Source organism: Schistocerca piceifrons, chromosome 10 (assembly GCF_021461385.2).
Source record: "Schistocerca piceifrons isolate TAMUIC-IGC-003096 chromosome 10, iqSchPice1.1, whole genome shotgun sequence".
Classification (NCBI taxonomy): Eukaryota; Metazoa; Arthropoda; class Insecta; order Orthoptera; family Acrididae; genus Schistocerca; species Schistocerca piceifrons.
In genome coordinates this window covers 97,379,100-97,398,570 of record NC_060147.1, presented here as the reverse complement: position 1 = coordinate 97,398,570, position 19,471 = coordinate 97,379,100, and positions in this window count along the sequence as shown.

Sequence of the window (19,471 nt, the reverse complement as noted above, 5' to 3'; positions counted from 1 at the left end):
TATGAGTAAAGTTCACACCCACATTCCAGATAAAAGAGATGTCAGACAACTGAATTTTAAACGTGTGTTGAAGAAACGAACTTTCTACACCACGTGTTCTGCTTACACAAAACGAGGGCCGGGAAAGCTTACTATAACACAGAAATACCGGTGACTACACCCTGAAAAAATATGATGATTCAACTACCGAACTTAAAAACGAACTAGGATATCAAACGTGTACATCAGTTGGAATAGGTACACACCACCGCAACTGACGGCCTTGGGAGAGCCAGTCCTGACAAAACTCTACCATCTGGTGAGCAAGATGTATGAGACAGGCGAAATACCCACAGATTTCAAGAAGAATATAATAATTCCAATCCCAAAGATAGCAGGTGTTGACAGATGTGCAAAATAGCGAACTATCAGTTTAATAAGTCACAGCTGCAAAATACTAACACGAATTCTATACAGACGAATGGAAAAACTGGTAGAAGCCGACCTCGGGGAAGATCAGTTTGGATTCCGTAGAAATATTGGAACACGTGAGGCAATACTGACCTTACGACTTACCTTGGAAGAAAGATTAAGTAAAGGCAAACCCACGTTTCTAGCTTTTGTAGACTTAGAGAAAGCTTTTGACAATGTTGACTGGATACTCTCTTTCAAATTCTGAAGGTGGCAGGGGTAAAATAAAGGGAGCGAAAGGCTATTTACAATTCGTACAGAAAGCAGATGGCAGTTATAAGAGTCGAGGGGCATGAAAGGGAAGCAGTGGTTGGGAAGGGAGTGAGACAGGGTTGTAGCCTCTCCCCGATGTTATTCGATCTGTATATTGAGCAAGCAGTGAAGGAAACAAAAGAAAAATTCGGAGTAGGTATTAAAATCCATGGAGAAGAAATAAAAACTTTGAGGTTGGCCGATGACATTGTAATTCTGTCAGAGACAGCAAAGGAAGAGCAGTTGAACGAAATGGACCGTGTCTTGAGAGGAGAGTATAAGATGAACATCAACAAAAACAAAACGAGGATAATAGAATGTAGTCGAATTAAGTCGGGTGATGCTGAGGGAATTACATTAGGAAATGAGACACTTAAAGTAGTAAAGGAGTTTTGCTATTTGGGGAGGAAAAGAACTAATGATGGTTCAAGTAGAGAGGATATAAAAAGTAGACTGGCAATGGCAAGGAAAGCGTTTCTGAAGAAGAGAACAAACATCGAGTATAGATTTAAGTGTCAGTAAGTCGTTTCTGGAAGTATTTGTATGGAGTGGAGCCATGTATGGAAGTGAAACATGGACGATAAATAGTTTGGACAAGAAGAGAATAGAAGCTTTCGAAATGTGGTGCTACAGAAGAATGCTGAAGATTAGATGGGTAGATCACATAACTAATGAGGAGGTATTGAATAGAATTGGGGAGGAGTTTGTGGCACAACATCACTAGAAGAAGGGATCGACTAGTAGGACATGCTCTGAGGCATCAAGGGATCACCAATTTAGTACTGGAGGGCAGCGTGGAGAGTAAAAATCGTAGAGGGAGACCAAGAGATGAATACACTAAGCAGATTCAGAAGGATGTAGGTTGCAGTATGTACTGGAAGATGAAGAAGCTTGCACATGATAGGGTAGCAGGGAGAGCTGCATCAAAGCAGTCTCAGGACTGAAGACCACAACCACAACAACAACAACAACAACAACAACCGCACACTAACAAATTCGCGAGCGCCAAGTCACTCCTGAGAGTACCGTCTTCGCTCACCAAAGGTCCAGTGCTGCGTGCCGAGAACACGCTCTCTGTGCAACGCACATCCCCCACGTAGCCGGAAGAGACCAGAATGGTCCTTTCCGCAACCAACTACTGACTACAGAAAGGATACAAATCTCTTTTCCTCGACTGAGAAAGATACGTTGGCTACACTGATGTTACCACAGCAGACAGCCAGACGCTGTACTGCCACCACATACACTGAAGAGCCAAAGAAACTGGTACAGTTGCCTAAAATCTTGTAGGGCCCCAGCGAGCACGCAGAAGTGCCGCAGCACGACGTGGCATTGACTCGACTAATGTCTGAAACAATGCTGGAGGGAATCGACACCATGAATCTTTCAAGGCTGTCCATAAATCCTTAATAGTATGAGGGGAACGGTACGTTGCAAGGCAACCCAGATACGCTAATTAATCTTCATGTCTGGGGAGTTTGGTGGCCAGCGGAAGTGTTTAAACTCAGAAGTGTGTTTCTGGGGCCACTCCGTAGCAATTAATGACGTGTGGGTGTCGCATCGTCCTGCTGGAATTGCCCAAGTCCCTGGAATGCACAATAGACATGAATGGATGAAGGTGATCAGACAGGATGTTTACGCACGTGTCATGCGTCAGAGTCGTATCTAGACGTATCACGCCCCACACCGTTACAGACCCTCCAGCAGCTTGAACAGTCCCCTGCTGACATGCAGCGTCCATGCATTCATGAGGTTGTCTCCATACCTGTACACGTCCAACCCCCCCCCCCCCCCCATACAATTTGAAAGAAGACTCGTCCGACCAGGCATCACGTTCCCAGTGGTCAACAGTCCTACGTCGGTGTTGAAGGGCCCAGTTTATTGCTAAAGCTTTGTGTCGTGCAGTCATCAAGGGTACAAGAGTGGACCTTCGGCACCGAAAGCTCGTATCGATGATATTTCGTTGAGTGGTTTGCACGCTGAAACTTGTTGATGGCCCAGCCTTGAAATATGCAGTAATTTGAGTAACGGTTGCACTTCTGCTACGTTGAACGATTCTCTTCAGTCGTCGTTGGTCCCATTTTTGCAGGATCTTTTTCTGGCGACAGCGATGTCTGAGATTTGATGTTTTACCGGATTACTGACGTTCACGGTACACTCGCGAAATGATCATACGGGAAAATTCCCACTTTATCGCTACCGCGGAGATGCTGTGTCCCATCGCTCGTGCGATGACCTTAAGACCACGTTCAGACTCACTTAAATCTTGATAATCTGCCATTGTAGCAGCAGTAACCAATCTAACACATGCGCCAGAGACTTGTTGTCTTATATAGGCGATGCCGACTGTAGCGCTGTATTCTGTTTGTTTACATATCTCTGTATTTGAATATGCATGCGTATACCAGTTTCTTTGGCATTTCAGTGTATTAACGATTGAAATGTTGTTCTCTCACTGAGTGTCGCCATGACGAAAATGTATGCGCAGCCGTGTCAAAGATATACCTCACTTAAAAACAGCTTGAGCCGTGGTAAAAACTGCTGTTTTGAAGTGCGCGCCTCAGCGTGTAGTGTGAAGCAGTCGCCCTCCGTTTCTGGCGGTGGCGCCGCTGTGGCAATCGCAGCTTTGGTGTCTCCCTCTGGTGGGAAAGGGCAAAGGTTGCCTGTTCACGTGCATTTAAGGGGCGCTATGAGCTCGCCAGTCGGTCAGTCTGGGTCAGTCTCTAGTCCCCAGCTTCCTAGTCTGTCTCTCGTCCGCATTTGTTAAGCAGTTAGTGTCTGTCTGTCGTTCGGATAAACCTTTAAAGCCGCCAGAATGAGAGCCAGTAAGAGAACTCAGCGAGTGGTCGCCCGGTCGGCGCTTAGTTCCTGCATCTGAGTCTGCGCGTTAGGCCGCCAGTCTGCTCGAGTTGCTCAGGCAACGGTCATTGGCGGTTGGATCGATCGGTTGGTCGGTCGCGCACTGAGACACTAGATGACTTGTCCGCCTTGAGCGTCGGCGCATGTGAGGTCGCCACGTGAGTCCAGTGGGCCGCGCCGTATAGCGAGGGGTAGTGACTTCGCGGTCGACACGAGAGCAACAGGAGTCAACACACGACATCATTCTGGCCGGTGCGAGCTGCGACGCCGTAAGATGGGAGATCCGAGCGCCTTGTGGCAGCGGACGGTTCGGGAGAGCGATTTGGGGGTGCTGCGCCAGGTCTTCTCGAGAAATCGCAGTTTATTAGAAGTTAAGTGATTGGTGATATGTTGTTTGATTTTTTTTTTAATTCTTTATTAACCATCAATAATAATTATACAACATAACACACTTCCTTGTATGATTAGTGGGTCTTACTTTCTAAGTTTGTTACATACAATTTGCAGCTAATTACAATGTAGTGGATTGTGAGCTACAGCTATAATTACAATGGGCAGCTATTGTTAATCGTATTAGTATTTAATTCCTAAGATCTTAACTAACTCTACTACCTTCAGCGTCACAAATGTGTCAGATATATATATAAACCTATTTTATTTCCTTGCCCATCGAGCTAATCCCTAAGGGCGTGCCCCTGACACTGGGAAGGCCAGGATGTTATTCGCTGCAGGTTCCCAATACTAATTTCCTAATCTAATTTTTACTAACTAGTTCTAACCTAAGTCAATTCCGGTGCATCGTCTAGTCCGTGATGTTATTCCCCACTCCCCCTAGTCCCGCTCGTGGCGGATTCCAGACTATTAAGGTCGGCCTATCCACGCGCAGGCGGTATAGGAGTAGGGCGCGTGTTTATTCTATTGTAGTTAATTTATTTCCCTCATGTATTCCTTTAGCACTTTTCGTGATACCTCGTCTGCTAGTTTGTTAAGAGTTTGAAAAGTGACTCGTTGTCTTATGAGGTGGTATGTGTCATGGTCAGGTAGTTGGTCACGTAGTATGGTAGCAACATCATTGAAGAGGGGGCACAATAACATTACAATAGTTGTGCAGTGCTTACTGCCTGCACACCTACCTATCATTTGGAGAAAAGACGTGCAAGTGGGCAATGAATGGTGCAACCACAGAATAAAAAATTAAAATGTTCCTGATTTACAAAGAATATAGGAGAAATGCTGAGGCTGCTGTTGCCTTGTACACTGAGCGTTTTCCAGAGAAAACTCGCTCTCGTTCGTTCTTTTACCAGTTTGTGAATACCTTCTCATATGATGGCAGTGTACAGACTGGCAAAAGGAAATGAACCAAACGTGTTACAGGAGAAGCTAATGAAATAGCTTTGCTTGCGGCAGTGCACCACAACCCACGCATAAGCACCCGACAGTTACACCACGATTCTGATATGTCTGTAGGTAGTATTGTCATAAAACTGCATCGTCATACATGTCTTCCATACCATGTTTCATTGAATCAAGAACTTCATGGCGCCCGTTTTCATAACCAGGCAGTGTTTTGTGCATGGGCACATTAACAAATGTTCTTTGCCGACATACTCTATCCGATGAGTCTACATGCACAAGCCATGGTAGCGTTCACTGGCACAACATGCATTTCTGGAGTGTAGACGGTCCCAACTGGTTACAGCAAGTTGTCCATCAACGTCCTTCGTTGGTTAACGTATTATGTGGTATAATGGAGAAGAAATTCGTAATGGGGTTTCCAACTAGAAGCAACGAAATGTTGGTCTGTCATACCCTCGCAGCATGTAAGTGGGGTCCCACAAGCCATTGGATAATCAAGGGCCATTGAGTAGCATGTCATAAATAACGACTGTGTACCCATTTCTGTTCCTCCAATTATGGCGCCATCTGTGGTGAAACGAAGAACATGCTTCAGACCAAACTTGATCACATGATCGGGAGTGCCCTCCGGTTCACCTCATTCACATGCGGGTGTGGCCCTTTTCCCGAACCGACATAAGTATGTCGGGTAAGGCCCGTGTCCAGTGAGAAAATGCATTAGTCCTCTAGTGGGTTCGTATTTCATTTTTAATCATTCCCTAATTTTTGGAATGAGTTCGTATGTCCTACGCCCTGTTTCGTCCGTCTCCCATAGTTCTTGCCATAGTTGTTCCCCCCTTTGCCGAATCTCACCCTTGTCCCTAGCCCCAGTGCCTAAAATCTCTTCTATTTTCGTTTCATTTCCCTTCTTAACCCAGAACCACGCGGCCTGCTCTCTGATTTTGATGTCCAGGGCGCAGAGCCCCATTATGTCCAATAGCACTCCCCCTGGTGACGTTCTATAAGCCCCCATAGATCTAAGTATCATGTTCCTTTGAACCCTTCTCACTGTCATGGCGGGAACAACCCTCGTGAGCCTGTGTGCCCAGATGCCCGAGCCGTAATCCACTATTGATGTTAATATGCTATTGTGGTAGAGTTTTATGAGATGAGAGGGGAGATGAAATCTTTTATGTCCGATGGATATGAGATTGTTCGATGTTTGAAGGGCTTTCTGAGTTACGGTTTCAATTTTTTCCCGAAGTTTCACTTCTCATCAATGATGATGCCCAGGTATCGTGTGTCAAGTCGCCGAAGGACCGGCGAGCGCTCGATTCGTACAGTCGGGTTTCGGATTAATTGTCCCTTTAATAGCAAGTTGGTAGACTTACTTGGTGATATCGTCATTTTAGTGTTTTGGCACCATAGCTGTAGTTTGTTTAGGGCACTTTCTATTTTGGGTTCTATGTCTTCGTGGCTACGGCCGCCGACCAATAGGAGGAGGTCATCTGCATAGGCTATCACCTCTAGCACTTCTTCACTTTGTTGTAAGGTGTCTAGTAAAGGTTCCATGTGGATGTCCCAAAACAGGGGCCCTAACACAGAACCCTGGGGACAGCCATTTGTTATTGATTTTCCAATTCTCCCGCTAGGGGATGATAGCCAGACCTCCCGCTCCTCGCAATAGCTCCTCAGACAGCCATAAAGCGGCCCTGGACACTCCTTCTCGTGCAAGCAGGAGAAGAGTGAAGGCCACCACAGGTTGTCGAAGGCACCACTGATGTCAACCATGATGCCCACCACGTACTTGCGCGGGGTAGAGCCACAGACCTCAGCCGCCAGGGCGACTGCATCAGATGCCGATCGCCCAGGCCTGGAGCCGATCTGCCTGTCGCTCATCCCACGCAGCACTCGGTGTGCGGCCAGTCTGTCAGATAGCAGCTTTTCTAGTATTTTCCCTAGTATGTTAAGCAAGCAGACTGGTCTGTAGAATTTTGTGTTTGTTGGGTCTTTATCTGGACCTTTTCGAATAATAACTACGTTCGCTGTCTTCCACACCCTTGGAAATTTTCGTTGTCTAAGACACTCTTTGTACAAGTGAGTGAGTGGTGCAGTTAGCTGTGGAGCTAGAAACTGCACCACCTCGGGTACAATGCCATCTGGCCCGGGAGCTTTACCCCTTTTAAGTGACTTTATGTGGGCAGCCACCTCTTCCTCTGAGAAAAGGGTAGACTGCCGTATTGTTGTTGTATTCATTGAGGCTATCAAGTCTTAGTTGTTGTTGTTGTTCGGATTCCCCATCCGCGCTATCATCAGGCAGCAGGGCCCGGAGGAGGACCTCGGCAGTCTACTGCCAGGATTCCGTCATCCTGTCCCCGTGCCTGACTGTTGATAATTCCAGTGGAGAGCGGATCTTCTCTCTTACTAGTTTATACGGTGTGCCCCAGGGGTCCAATGCCAATTGGCTCTGGACGAAGTTTTCCCAGCTTTGTGTTCTGACAGCTTGGAGTTCCTTCTGAAATCGGAGTGTAGCCTCCCGATATTGCAGCAGCCATCTTTGCCGTTCTGGCCAGACGACACTGCGCTGGTAGTATCTTCTCAACCTTCTGACAGACCGGCGCATATCCTCGAGTTCAGGCGACCATGGTGATGGAGAGGCTGCCATGGCCTTCCTCCTGGTCGGTAAGGCAGCTTTCACCGCGCTAGTTATTGCACTGATCAGTTCCTCCGCTCTGTCATTTATGTCTATGTCCAGGTCTGCGTCACCTTCTGGTAAGGCAGGAATGACGCACTCCCTCGCTAGACGTTCCCAATCAGCCCTTTTGTTGTTGAATTGCGTTTCCCACCCCATGGCCCAGCGGGACACACTATCTCCTATGATGAATGTAATTAAGTTGTGGTCGCTGGTGGTGGCGTTTTCTTCAACTTTCCACTCTCGTATTATGTTGATTGCGTTGGGAGTGGCTAAAGCTACGTCGATGTTTGTGCCTGGTCCTCCTCCCCCAGCATAGGTTGGAGGGTTGCCAGGCTTGTTAGCCACCACTAGTTGCGAGGCCATGATGAATTCTTTGACTTTCTCTCCGTTTGTGTCCCTTGTGCCGCTGTACCACAGGGGGGGATTTTGCGTTGATATCGGCAGTAATTATCATTCTTCGTCCTTGCAATGCCGTGGTTACTGTAGCTAGATGGTCAATATGACTTTCAATGTTGTCACCGCACTGGAAGTACACTCCTGGAAATGGAAAAAAGAACACATTGACACCGGTGTGTCAGACCCACCATACTTGCTCCGGACACTGCGAGAGGGCTGTACAAGCAATGATCACACGCACGGCACAGCGGACACACCAGGAACCGCGGTGTTGGCCGTCGAATGGCGCTAGCTGCGCAGCATTTGTGCTCCGCCGCCGTCAGTGTCAGCCAGTTTGCCGTGGCATACGGAGCTCCATCGCAGTCTTTAACACTGGTAGCATGCCGCGACAGCGTGGACGTGAACCGTATGTGCAGTTGACGGACTTTGAGCGAGGGCGTATAGTGGGCATGCGGGAGGCCGGGTGGACGTACCGCCGAATTGCTCAACACGTGGGGCGTGAGGTCTCCACAGTACATCGATGTTGTCGCCAGTGGTCGGCGGAAGGTGCACGTGCCCGTCGACCTGGGACCGGACCGCAGCGACGCACGGATGCACGCCAAGACCGTAGGATCCTACGCAGTGCCGTAGGGGACCGCACCGCCACTTCCCAGCAAATTAGGGACACTGTTGCTCCTGGGGTATCGGCGAGGACCATTCGCAACCGTCTCCATGAAGCTGGGCTACGGTCCCGCACACCGTTAGGCCGTCTTCCGCTCACGCCCCAACATCGTGCAGCCCGCCTCCAGTGGTGTCGCGACAGGCGTGAATGGAGGGACGAATGGAGACGTGTCGTCTTCAATGATGAGAGTCGCTTCTGCCTTGGTGCCAATGATGGTCGTATGCGCGTTTGGCGCCGTGCAGGTGAGCGCCACAATCAGGACTGCATACGACCGAGGCACACAGGGCCAACACCCGGCATCATGGTGTGGGGAGCGATCTCCTACACTGGCCGTACACCACTGGTGATCGTCGAGGGGACACTGAATAGTGCACGGTACATCCAAACCGTCATCGAACCCATCGTTCTACCATTCCTAGACCGGCAAGGGAACTTGCTGTTCCAACAGGACAATGCACGTCCGCATGTATCCCGTGCCACCCAACGTGCTCTAGAAGGTGTAAGTCAACTACCCTGGCCAGCAAGATCTCCGGATCTGTCCCCCATTGAGCATGTTTGGGACTGGATGAAGCGTCGTCTCACGCGGTCTGCACGTCCAGCACGAACGCTGGTCCAACTGAGGCGCCAGGTGGAAATGGCATGGCAAGCCGTTCCACAGGACTACATCCAGCATCTCTACGATCGTCTCCATGGGAGAATAGCAGCCTGCATTGCTGCGAAAGGTGGATATACACTGTACTAGTGCCGACATTGTGCATGCTCTGTTACCTGTGTCTATGTGCCTGTGGTTCTGTCAGTGTGATCATGTGATGTATCTGACCCCAGGAATGTGTCAATAAAGTTTCCCCTTCCTGGGACAATGAATTCACGGTGTTCTTATTTCAATTTCCAGGAGTGTACATATGGACTAGTATAATTGCTCTGCCGGGAGATAACAGCTCCACGATATTACAGTAACTGTTAGTATATTCCGATAGTGTCGTTACTTTCAGGGCTTTATTCGTGGTTATTAACGTCGCTTTTGGATTTTATCATTGGATGATGACCTGCCAGGTCGCGGCTACAAATGCTATTTTTCCAGCTTGGGAGTACGGCTCTGGTAGACAGAGCACATCCAGCCTCCTTTCCTCCACTTCCTTGCGCAGCTCCTGCATTACAAGTCGACTGTTATGTGTGTTGAGTTGGCCAATGGCAATTTTTGTCATTTAAGGAAAGTAAGTATGTATGTGGTCATCTGGCCTTGTCTTACTCCAGTCAAACGTAATGCGTCCATTAGCCAAGACAGATTGTTCGTAAATGTCATCTAGTTCAAAATTTTCGCCTCGTCTCTCGAATGCTTTCTTTAGTAAGTCTCGCAGGGCTTCGAAGTCGGTGGGGAGATTCACTGACTTTAGCTGTATCGTGTCTACAGCCTCCATTACCGAGAAGGTGACTTTTCTGCCGTTTTCGTGTCCCACGCGAACCACATGTCGTAAGGCAGTGGTCAGGGTAGCCGGCTGCTCCAACCTTGCCAGTTGCATCGTGAATTCTAAATTTGGGTATATCCGAACCGGGTCTACTGGCGGTAGCCTTACTACCGGGGTGTCTTGTGAGCTCGTTATGGTGGTTTCTTGTACGGGTATTTATTCTTTATGATTATTTCCATCTTTAAGGACATCAGACACAGGATGCCCTTGCCGTTGCTGGTGTTTAATCGGCTTCGCTCCCCGGCTGAGGGAGGAGGGAGTTGTGGCCACAGGGGTGAATTCCGTCTGGATACTTTTATCGATCTTCGGCGGATCTGTTTGGACACTTTTGTCAGCTGTCTCAGCTTTCGGGTCTCTCGAGAGAGACTTTATGTATTTATTAAACCTATTTGCCCTGATGGCATCCCTCCTCCTTTTCCTTGGGGATTTTCGCTTTGGCATCCTGTTTTGTTTGACGCACTCAGCCATAGTTCGTTTTGGAAATCAGTCTCTGCTCCAGCGTGCGGTACGTTGGGTAATTGCGTCCTGAGGTTCCGCAGCTTTTCTTCCCGCGTCTCTTGCAGGGTATGCATACACTTGCAGCTTTGCAGTCTTTCCGGGTGTGACCATCTTCGCCGCACTTGGAGCACGTCGACCCCCTGGTGGAATGACTCAGAATGTGGTCCAAGTCTCCACAGTTGTGGCAGCGAGGTACCACGAGATAGTTTCTAACATTTATGGCATGGAAGCCAACATATAGTCTGCCCATTGTTATTATCTGCTTCCACATTTGGGCTGTGACCTCGGCAACGTGGTGTATGACATCACGATCCCGAGGCCCCGTTTTAAATCTCACCTTGAAAGAGACTTTGAAATCGTTGTTATTCTTCTGGTCAAAGTTCTGGTCCTTAATGGTTTGGTACAGTTCTTCGTTTGTCATTGTTATAGGTACATCGTATAAAATGACCAAAGGGTTCCTTTTTCTCGGTGGTTCACATTTGACCACTGAGTTCAGCTTAGGGTTATTTAATAGTTTTTCTTTGTCTTCCTCAGTGGCCACCTCCACGATCACCGAGTTCCTACTAGGTTTGACTTTATTTATTCTAATTTTATCTTTTGCCGGATCGATAGTTTTGGTGAGCAGGTGTTGTATTTTTTTCACATTCGTTTCTTGATCAGGTAGAGTTCTGAGGAAGACCGCCGTGTCTGACCGCATGGTCATCTTGGCGACCGTTTCTTTTGTGGTTTGTGGCTTGGGTGGCGCTTGCGTAACCACTCCAGCCCAGGTCTTCGTAGGTTGCCTTCTTAATCTTTCATTTTCCTTTTCTAATTCCTCCACGCGGCCTTCGAGTTTGGCGTGGGCGATGGCCCATGCAGCCAGCTCGTTCTTGATAATGGACAGTGTCGCCTGACTTATCTTTCCATTTTTAATGTTCTGCTCCAGGAGCAGCGTAACTCGTGCGTCTCTTTGAGTTACGGTTTCGTATTCTGCCAGTCCCATCTCGTCCTGAGGAGAGGGATCAAGCATCGTAGATGCTCGCTTGAGCGCACTCGATTCACTCGTCTCTATTGCAGCCATGTTTAGTTAACGAGTGAAAAAAGGTGGGAGCCCGTCTCTTACCCCGGACCGGCTCCTCTGGCATGGGGGGGGGGGGGGGGAGGGGTGACAGGCAGCTCACCCACCGGCCTCGCCCCAATGCCAAGGGCATTCTGGACCTGCAGGGTTCAGCGCGCCGTTGCCAGCGCACTGGTCCCCTTCGGTGGCTCCGTCATCGTCGATTTCACCCGACGCTCCTCGGCAACTACACCCCGCACTCCGGAGAGGAGGATGCACCTCTCGCCCTTCGCCGCTTACTAGCCCGAGCTTCCACCTGAAGGCCAAGGACCCACTCATACTCAGGTGGTGGGCCGGTCACCCAGTCGTTCGGCGGTCAGGACCCAGAACACGCCCCGGTTACCCAGGGGCGCGGCGAAGCACCCTTGCCGAGTCGCGCCGCGATCCCACGCCGACAAACGAGGACGCCGGCATGCAGACCATCAGCTGGTCTGTGCCCTGCGAACAGAAAGGGACTGGTGTTCGGTCCCTCGACACAGCTCCCCCTGTGCCACGCACCCTTCACTTTCGCATCGGGTTGGGTCGCAGCTTCTTTTGTCGCAAGGTAAAATGCCGAGCTAAACGCCTGGCACCACGGGAAGGCGGAAAGAGCCACTCGGGAAGGAGAGGCTATGAGAGAAGCATCACTTCCCCTGTGAGGACGGCCGCGGCACGCCCGACTAGAAGCGATACGACCCAGTGCGAACCTCCGTGCCTTACGGCGCGCCGGCAACGGGCAGCGCCGCGCCGTCAAGCGACCGACCTCACGCCAGACTGTTTGATTTACTTGTTAAATACTACTAGTTTTCTTGGTGAGGTCACCAACCGTTTTCCTTTGGGGTCGTCCCACCATTCTTCTCCGTTTACCCACCCGCGGGAAGGTGGTTGTTCATAAATTGGGTAGTCCGTTTTTCTCTTTGTGGAGCAGGGGCGGGTTAGAGTAACCTGCGGTCGGGTTGTTCGGCAATCTCCCTATCAATCTACCCTACGTTAGTAGCTGCCTCTCTCATGTTTGTTGGATTTGGTGTGTTAACGAATTTATTGCTTGGAGTGTAACGGCCTAATACCTGAAATATGTTTTTAATCTTTGCAAACTTTTATATTATTGCCTATGATCTTGAGAGGCAGTATCCGTGTACTGTAGCGCATCTTAACTATTATTTGGCCAACCTTGTAGAATTTTATATAAGATTGCATTTCATGGGCTTTTATATAAATGATCATTTTGGTATCTAAAGTTGCCCTTCCACTGTAAGATTTTTCTTAGAAGTTCAAATCAAGTTGCAATTGTTAGTGTTTAGTACCAATACCATCCCTCCTACCGGGGGGGGGGGGGGGGGTGCATAGTTCGCGTGCTTGTGTAAATTGTTAAAACTCTTTTAGTTTAAAGTTATCTGGTGTGTTGCAGATTTGCACCAGTGTAGTCTTTCAGAGGCTGTTGGGAGCGGTCATAACTACGGCCGTGTCAAAAGAGAGCAGCAAGGGTCTCTGCCCGAAAGCTCATACAGTCAAAACTTGTTTCTTTCTGCCTCTGAATAAATTGTAACTTTGATATTTAGAGTGTGCTTTCTGATTATAGTTTTAAATCCGTTTCTTTTAAAAAATGCTTTTAGGCACTATTAAAGTGAATAAAATCTCCATTTGTTAAAAGGAATTTGGTTATGATTTCATCAGTTACTCCCTGGCAACTACTTCCATGCTTACATAGTGTGATTAAATGTGTTAATGTTCTTGATGAATTGCTAGTAAATAAAATAAATTCTTAAGAATATTCTTTGAAAATAAATCGCTGTTCACACCTTAAAGGTAAAATTTCGAAAATATTGTTATATATGACACAACTGGAAAAATTTTTCTGTGAATAGAATCTCTCTGGACTATGTATCCATAGTGTTCAAAGCAAGTAAAGAAATTTGTGTCAACCTTATTCGTAACTTGTAATTCAATTTTGGATGTAACTGCCATGTGGTCGGCTTTAGCAGTTAGTTGCCTACAGGTGCATATTAACAGAAATTAATCGATGCACTGGTATTCTGTCTGGACCTTGTTACGTACATTTCAACTGTTTTAGCAGTTCCTCAACGCCAGGGATGCCTATTTTTATGCACTCCATGGGAGTCTGTTCGATGGTACGTCTGTACGATTCTTCTCGTAAGGTGGCAGAATAAATGGTAAGATTCACACCTTACCTGAGAACTTTATACATCGCAACAAGAAGATGAATATGACCCCTAGCGTAATTCGGCGGTTATGAGAACATTTGCCTATCAGTATGTAATGCAAAAAGGGATGACAGTCAATCGACAGCAATTGATACACCATTCCTATACAATACATGTCTTTGAGCATAAGGTGGAACAGGTACACGAGTCGCTTTTAGTTTGAAAAGCCAGGCGGACAACGACGTAGCGAGGGTGCGCTGCAGGGGTTACGATGGAAGCCACTTAAAGGGGTGGCATGAGGAAGGTCAGCGACCCCGACCAGGAGATTCAGGAGGGCGGTCCACGTGTAGCGACACATCTATGCAAGGGACAGAGCAAAATCTTTAGAAAGCTGCGTTTCGGAATTCCAACGGGATACGAACAAAAACTAGTAACGCATTTCGATCATGTGTCCAGCGAGTGCGACACAGGGAAAGGTCAATGTACTTTACAGGTCTAGAATGGGCACAAAAAGTCCGATTGTCGGAAACGCACTAGGAAGGAGAAAAATACTGAAATTTCGACACAGTTTGATAGAAAGGACATTGCGATTGGTAGAGAGAGTTTCCACAAAATAAGAGGAACACTCCTGTTGGTCGAAAAAGGCCGTGACGTGAAGAACGAACGAACCCAAGTGGAGGAGGAAGTTCTGCCATGAGGAGGACAAGAGACAAATTTTCGTGGGGGGGTGGGGGGGGGGGGGTGTTTCTTCTCTGAACTGGCGTCAGGTGCCGAACGGAGTGCTTAACGCTCTGCATGACGCAAAGAAAAAAATTGTGTGGACCCTGCCTTCACAGCGGCTGCAATCCAGCTAGAGATTAGCTGTAGCAACGTTTAGCTCCAACTGTGGAGAAACGAACCAGCCAGATTAGTTAATTGTTCTTGCGAGAACTGAGAGGGTACTATAATATGCACACTGCTCCAACCATGTGCGTGTGTATCGCCACATACTAAGACTAGGGCTGAGTGCATGTCTTCTCACATAGCGAGAAATAAAGGGAAAGTTTCTGCTGGAAAGTTTAGCAAAGGTCTGATTAGTTTTGTAGGAATTTCAGTGGGAGAGAGCGACCTCGCAGTTAGCTCGTCACAGCTTAAGGTAAATACCGCGTGCAGAGGCGTAAACTTTTTTGGTTCACCAGCTTGCGCCCACTGTAAACGCGAGCGGTCTTGGGTAATCTTGCGCTCAAATTTGTCACATAACTAACTATTCACCGTAGATTTCGTTGTCATCCTAAATAGTACCGAACTTTGAACCGGAATAGGACGATTTTCGTAGTACTGACCAACATCATAACGTATGTGTAGGAGCATTTCTATAAAGAAACTTCCAATTAAACTTTCATATTATTGTGCTTAGGATTAATGTTCTTTCAGAGAGTTAATATTCAATAGTGTTGTATATAGGATTATTTCACTTTTTTTTATATTGGCGAGATGCGTTAACCATTGCGCTGTTTTTATCTCGTCGAGTTGAAAACTGTATAAAATCTGTAATTTTTGTGCTAAAATTTGAGACATCAAACTTGTCATTTCAACTTGAACAGTTGTTATCAGTTCTAGAAAACGAACCCGCATTACATTCTTCATTAGTGATTTTTTAAAATGTGAAATTTAAAACTCCAGCTTTCCTTTTGGTGTCTCCTATTGCTGAACCAGGCTGTTCAACGAGTGACTGACTAGAAGACTTCGACCCGCTGAGTAATTTTATGTAGGACGAGAACTTTCACGGGTTTTTGGCAGAATCCTTCACTATAGTGTGACGTTGGAAGAACTTGTCTAAACTGAAATTTAGCCTTCTGTCGTTAGCTCAGAATGGGAGGAATCAACAAAAAAATTATTTTTGGAAAGGGCTACTGATATGTGGAACATTTTTCAGTTATACGACCAGTGTTTCTAGAACTAATCAAATTGCTATTCCCGAACACTACAGTAATTTGAAACAGAAAAATCAGCATATTTCTTTCTCCTCCAGCGTCGTTTTTATGGAATTTATAACCTATCCTCAGTTCAGATCACGAATTAAGGCACGTCATAAAATTTAGGCGTTTAAAACATAAAATAAAGGTGACTCGATGAAGTTAATTTTCTAAATGTAATTTTCAAATAGCTTATTACTTTACACTAGCTGAAATAGGTTTTGCCAACCAATTAAGGTGATTTCTTCAGAACATAATTATACTCAGTTCCTTCCGATAAATATAAATTTTCTTTTCTTTTCTTTGCTTTGCTAAGACAACCTCGTTACGAAAACTATAACTGTCCAGTACCGTAGTATGTAGGACCAATATGGCATGGACTAAGCGAAATAGAATATTCTTGTTTCATTAAATTGATGGTTTTTTGCCAAGGAACTATAGCATGGTGCTTGTTGATGTGAAGTAAATGCCTCCCTTAACTCTTGGTTGTGATGACCCTGATCTGTAGCATACCGGGAGGTCTAGGTTGGGTTGGAAGGTGATAATTTGCTTGTGAGAAGGCGAAGCCGCGGTTTATGAATGCCAAGTAATTTGTGGTAACACATTGACCTTTAGCGTGGTTCTTAATGTATTTTGGCATATTTGATGCACCTCTAGTCACAAAAACAAAAACTGCAAAGTAAATTCAGAAAACCTGTACTACATGATGTACAAGTCTGCCGCCAGTATGTCGAAGCATATTATTTACATTCAGGTAGATAATACACAAACTACGAAAAATGGAAGAGGTGGTCCGATACGTAACTGTTACCGGAGAGATTATGGTTTCAAAGTTTGTGAAAGAGCATAAGTGAGAGAGTGAAGACCTCTCCCACTTTGCTGCTTTCATAAGTGTAAGCGTCAGCAGTTGAACAAAAAAATGGTTCAAATGGCTCTGAGCACTATGGGACTTAACTTCTGAGGTCATCAGTCGCCTAGACTTAGAACTTCTTAAACCTAACTAACCTAAGGACGTCACACGCATCCATGCACGAGGCACGATTCGAACCTGCGACCGTAGCGCTCGTTCGGTTCCAGATTGTAGCGCCTAGAACCGCACGGCCACTCCGGCCGTCAGCAGTTGAACACTGTGAATAACATAGTAATCAGTAATAACTGAAGAGTTTAATAATCGTCGTGGTTTTCCAGATGTAGTTACCACACCGATTACTGATATCGCTAAGTATCCATCCACATCTAGGAGAGAGAATCGTGAAGATTCAAGACATACGTCGAGGATACGAGACACGTGGTTCTTAGAGCGAAGTACGAACGTCGGTCCACAGTGACACTGTAAAGAGTGTAAACGATAACTACTTACGATATACCACAGTGATGCGGGGCAAGTCGGTACGGACAATTCGGTACAGGACACTTGTAGTTCAACAAGTCGGGTAAACCGAATTGGCCTACAGAAACGATGGAAGCTACAGCGCACGCACGGTGAGCGAGATTTTCCTTCCTCTCTCGCTCTCTTCGCACAAACTACGAGGAGCATCCAATAAGTAACGCAACACATTTTTTTATCGGCCAGTTTCGCATGAAGAAACGAGGAATTTGTTGCGGGATATCGTAGAATATTCCCTCTTCGGTTCCTCAATTTCCGATTGAGGGCGGCTCTATACGCAGCCCTCAAAATGGCGTCTGTAGTGGAGGTGAGCTGAGTTTCTTTTGATGGAATACCAGAGCACCGCAGATATTCATAGGCGTCTTTAGAACGTCTACGGAGACCTGGCAATGAACAAAAGCACGGAGAATCGTTGGGCGAGGCGTCTGTCGCCATCGCAACAGGATCGCGCAAATCTGCACCATCTCCCGCGTGCCAGACGGCGGCTTACAGCCGTGACTCCTGCAGTGTTGGAACGTGCGGACACTCTCAGTCTAGGTGATCGACGGCACACAAACACACACCTCACTGCGCAACTGGACATCTCTGTTGGGGGTGCTGACACTCTCGTCCACCAGTTGGGGTACTCAAGGAATGTCTGCCCGCTGGGCTTCTCTCCGCCTAACAGGAGCCCATAAAGACGACGGAGGACCATTTGTGCGGAATTCCTTGAGCGTTACGAGGCCCAATAAAGAATGCACTCCGCGGGAAAAAGTACGTGGATGGTGGGGAGACTGTTGATGCGGCAAGAATTTGGCTCCGACGACGTTGATCAGTAGAGTGGTAGCACGCGGGTGTGCAGGCATTCCCTCTAAGGTGGCGCAAGGCGGTCGCATTTTACGGTTTGGAACCCTGTATAAAACCAAAGTATTGCAGGACTCGTAGAACGCCCCTCGAAATAATCCTATTTAAAAAATGAATTGGAATTTTTGTGGGAAATTGAATGTGGTTTAATTTTGTAGTGGGATTCGTTTTCGCTAGATGCCGCCACTTGAGAGTTACTCAAGGAAAACGTACAAAAGTGACCACCGGTCAGGATTTTTAGGAGACTGTTCGTGGCACCCTCTACTACCACTGTACGAACATTTGTGACTGTTTCAATTATTTCCCATATTCAACTCTTTTTGTCTTCACTCTTACGCCACCGGCTTAGTCGTGCACTTACAAACTTTGAAATTTATGTTTATCTAAATTTTGCTTCACAATTTTTTGAATTTTAACACCATAAAATCGTTTTGTTTGTCTGGCCTTCTTACTACGAAATTACTATTGACGTAAGGGCTATGTTTTGATCTAATTGTAAGCGTAATTAGTTTCTGCATTTCGTTTGCAGTAATCTTTTTTTTTTTTTTTTTCTCCTTCCGTTAGGCTCATGAGAGAATTCGAATCAGCAATGTTAACGAAACAGTCGACTAAGCCGGTGGCGTAATAGCTCTGTCAATGAAGACCAAAGGAGGTCAAATGTGGGAAATAATATGTATAGTAGCAATTTTTTGTACAGTAGTAGGAAGGAGTTTCATGCAAAACATGTTAAAAATCCTTGTCGGTGAGAGGGTTGAGACGGAACATCTAGGACCTTTACGCTTATTTAAAGTTTGTTGCTAATAGATTCTTTCTCACATTTATTAATCATAAAGCTAATAACACGTCAACGGCAATCCTAATCATAGCCAAATATGGGCAGTGTAAGTAGCGCTATACTTTTGGATCTGTTATGATGAAATAAACATGTACATTGTATTCCTTACACCTCAAGTAGACACTGTAATTGTTAGGAATCTTTGAAACCATACCATTTTCTTAAAATCACTAAAATACAGTTTCGGTCATTGTATATGACACATACTTTAAATATGATATTAGTTGAAAGTAGAGAAAATAATTTAAAAAAATGTGAACCTTACCATGAAACTGTAAGACATTATCCTGTCAGCCAGCTCATTTTCGAAAGACTATTATTATTATCATCGATATGAAGAACATTTTTATTTAAGCTAGGAAACATGCTAGGAAGAAGTTACCTACGATATTTTACGAATAAGCCACTAAAATGTAAATATGTATTGTTATAATTACATATCTATTTTCATTGTGAATGAGACTGGTTTGTTATTTTTCGATTCATACAATGTCATTTACAGTTCAGACATCTGTCAAAACTCATTGTATTTCTTGTCATTGTAGCAAAAATTGTGCGCCTAGTTTTGCACAAATTTTCGAGAGGGTCTCTGTGTCGACCTG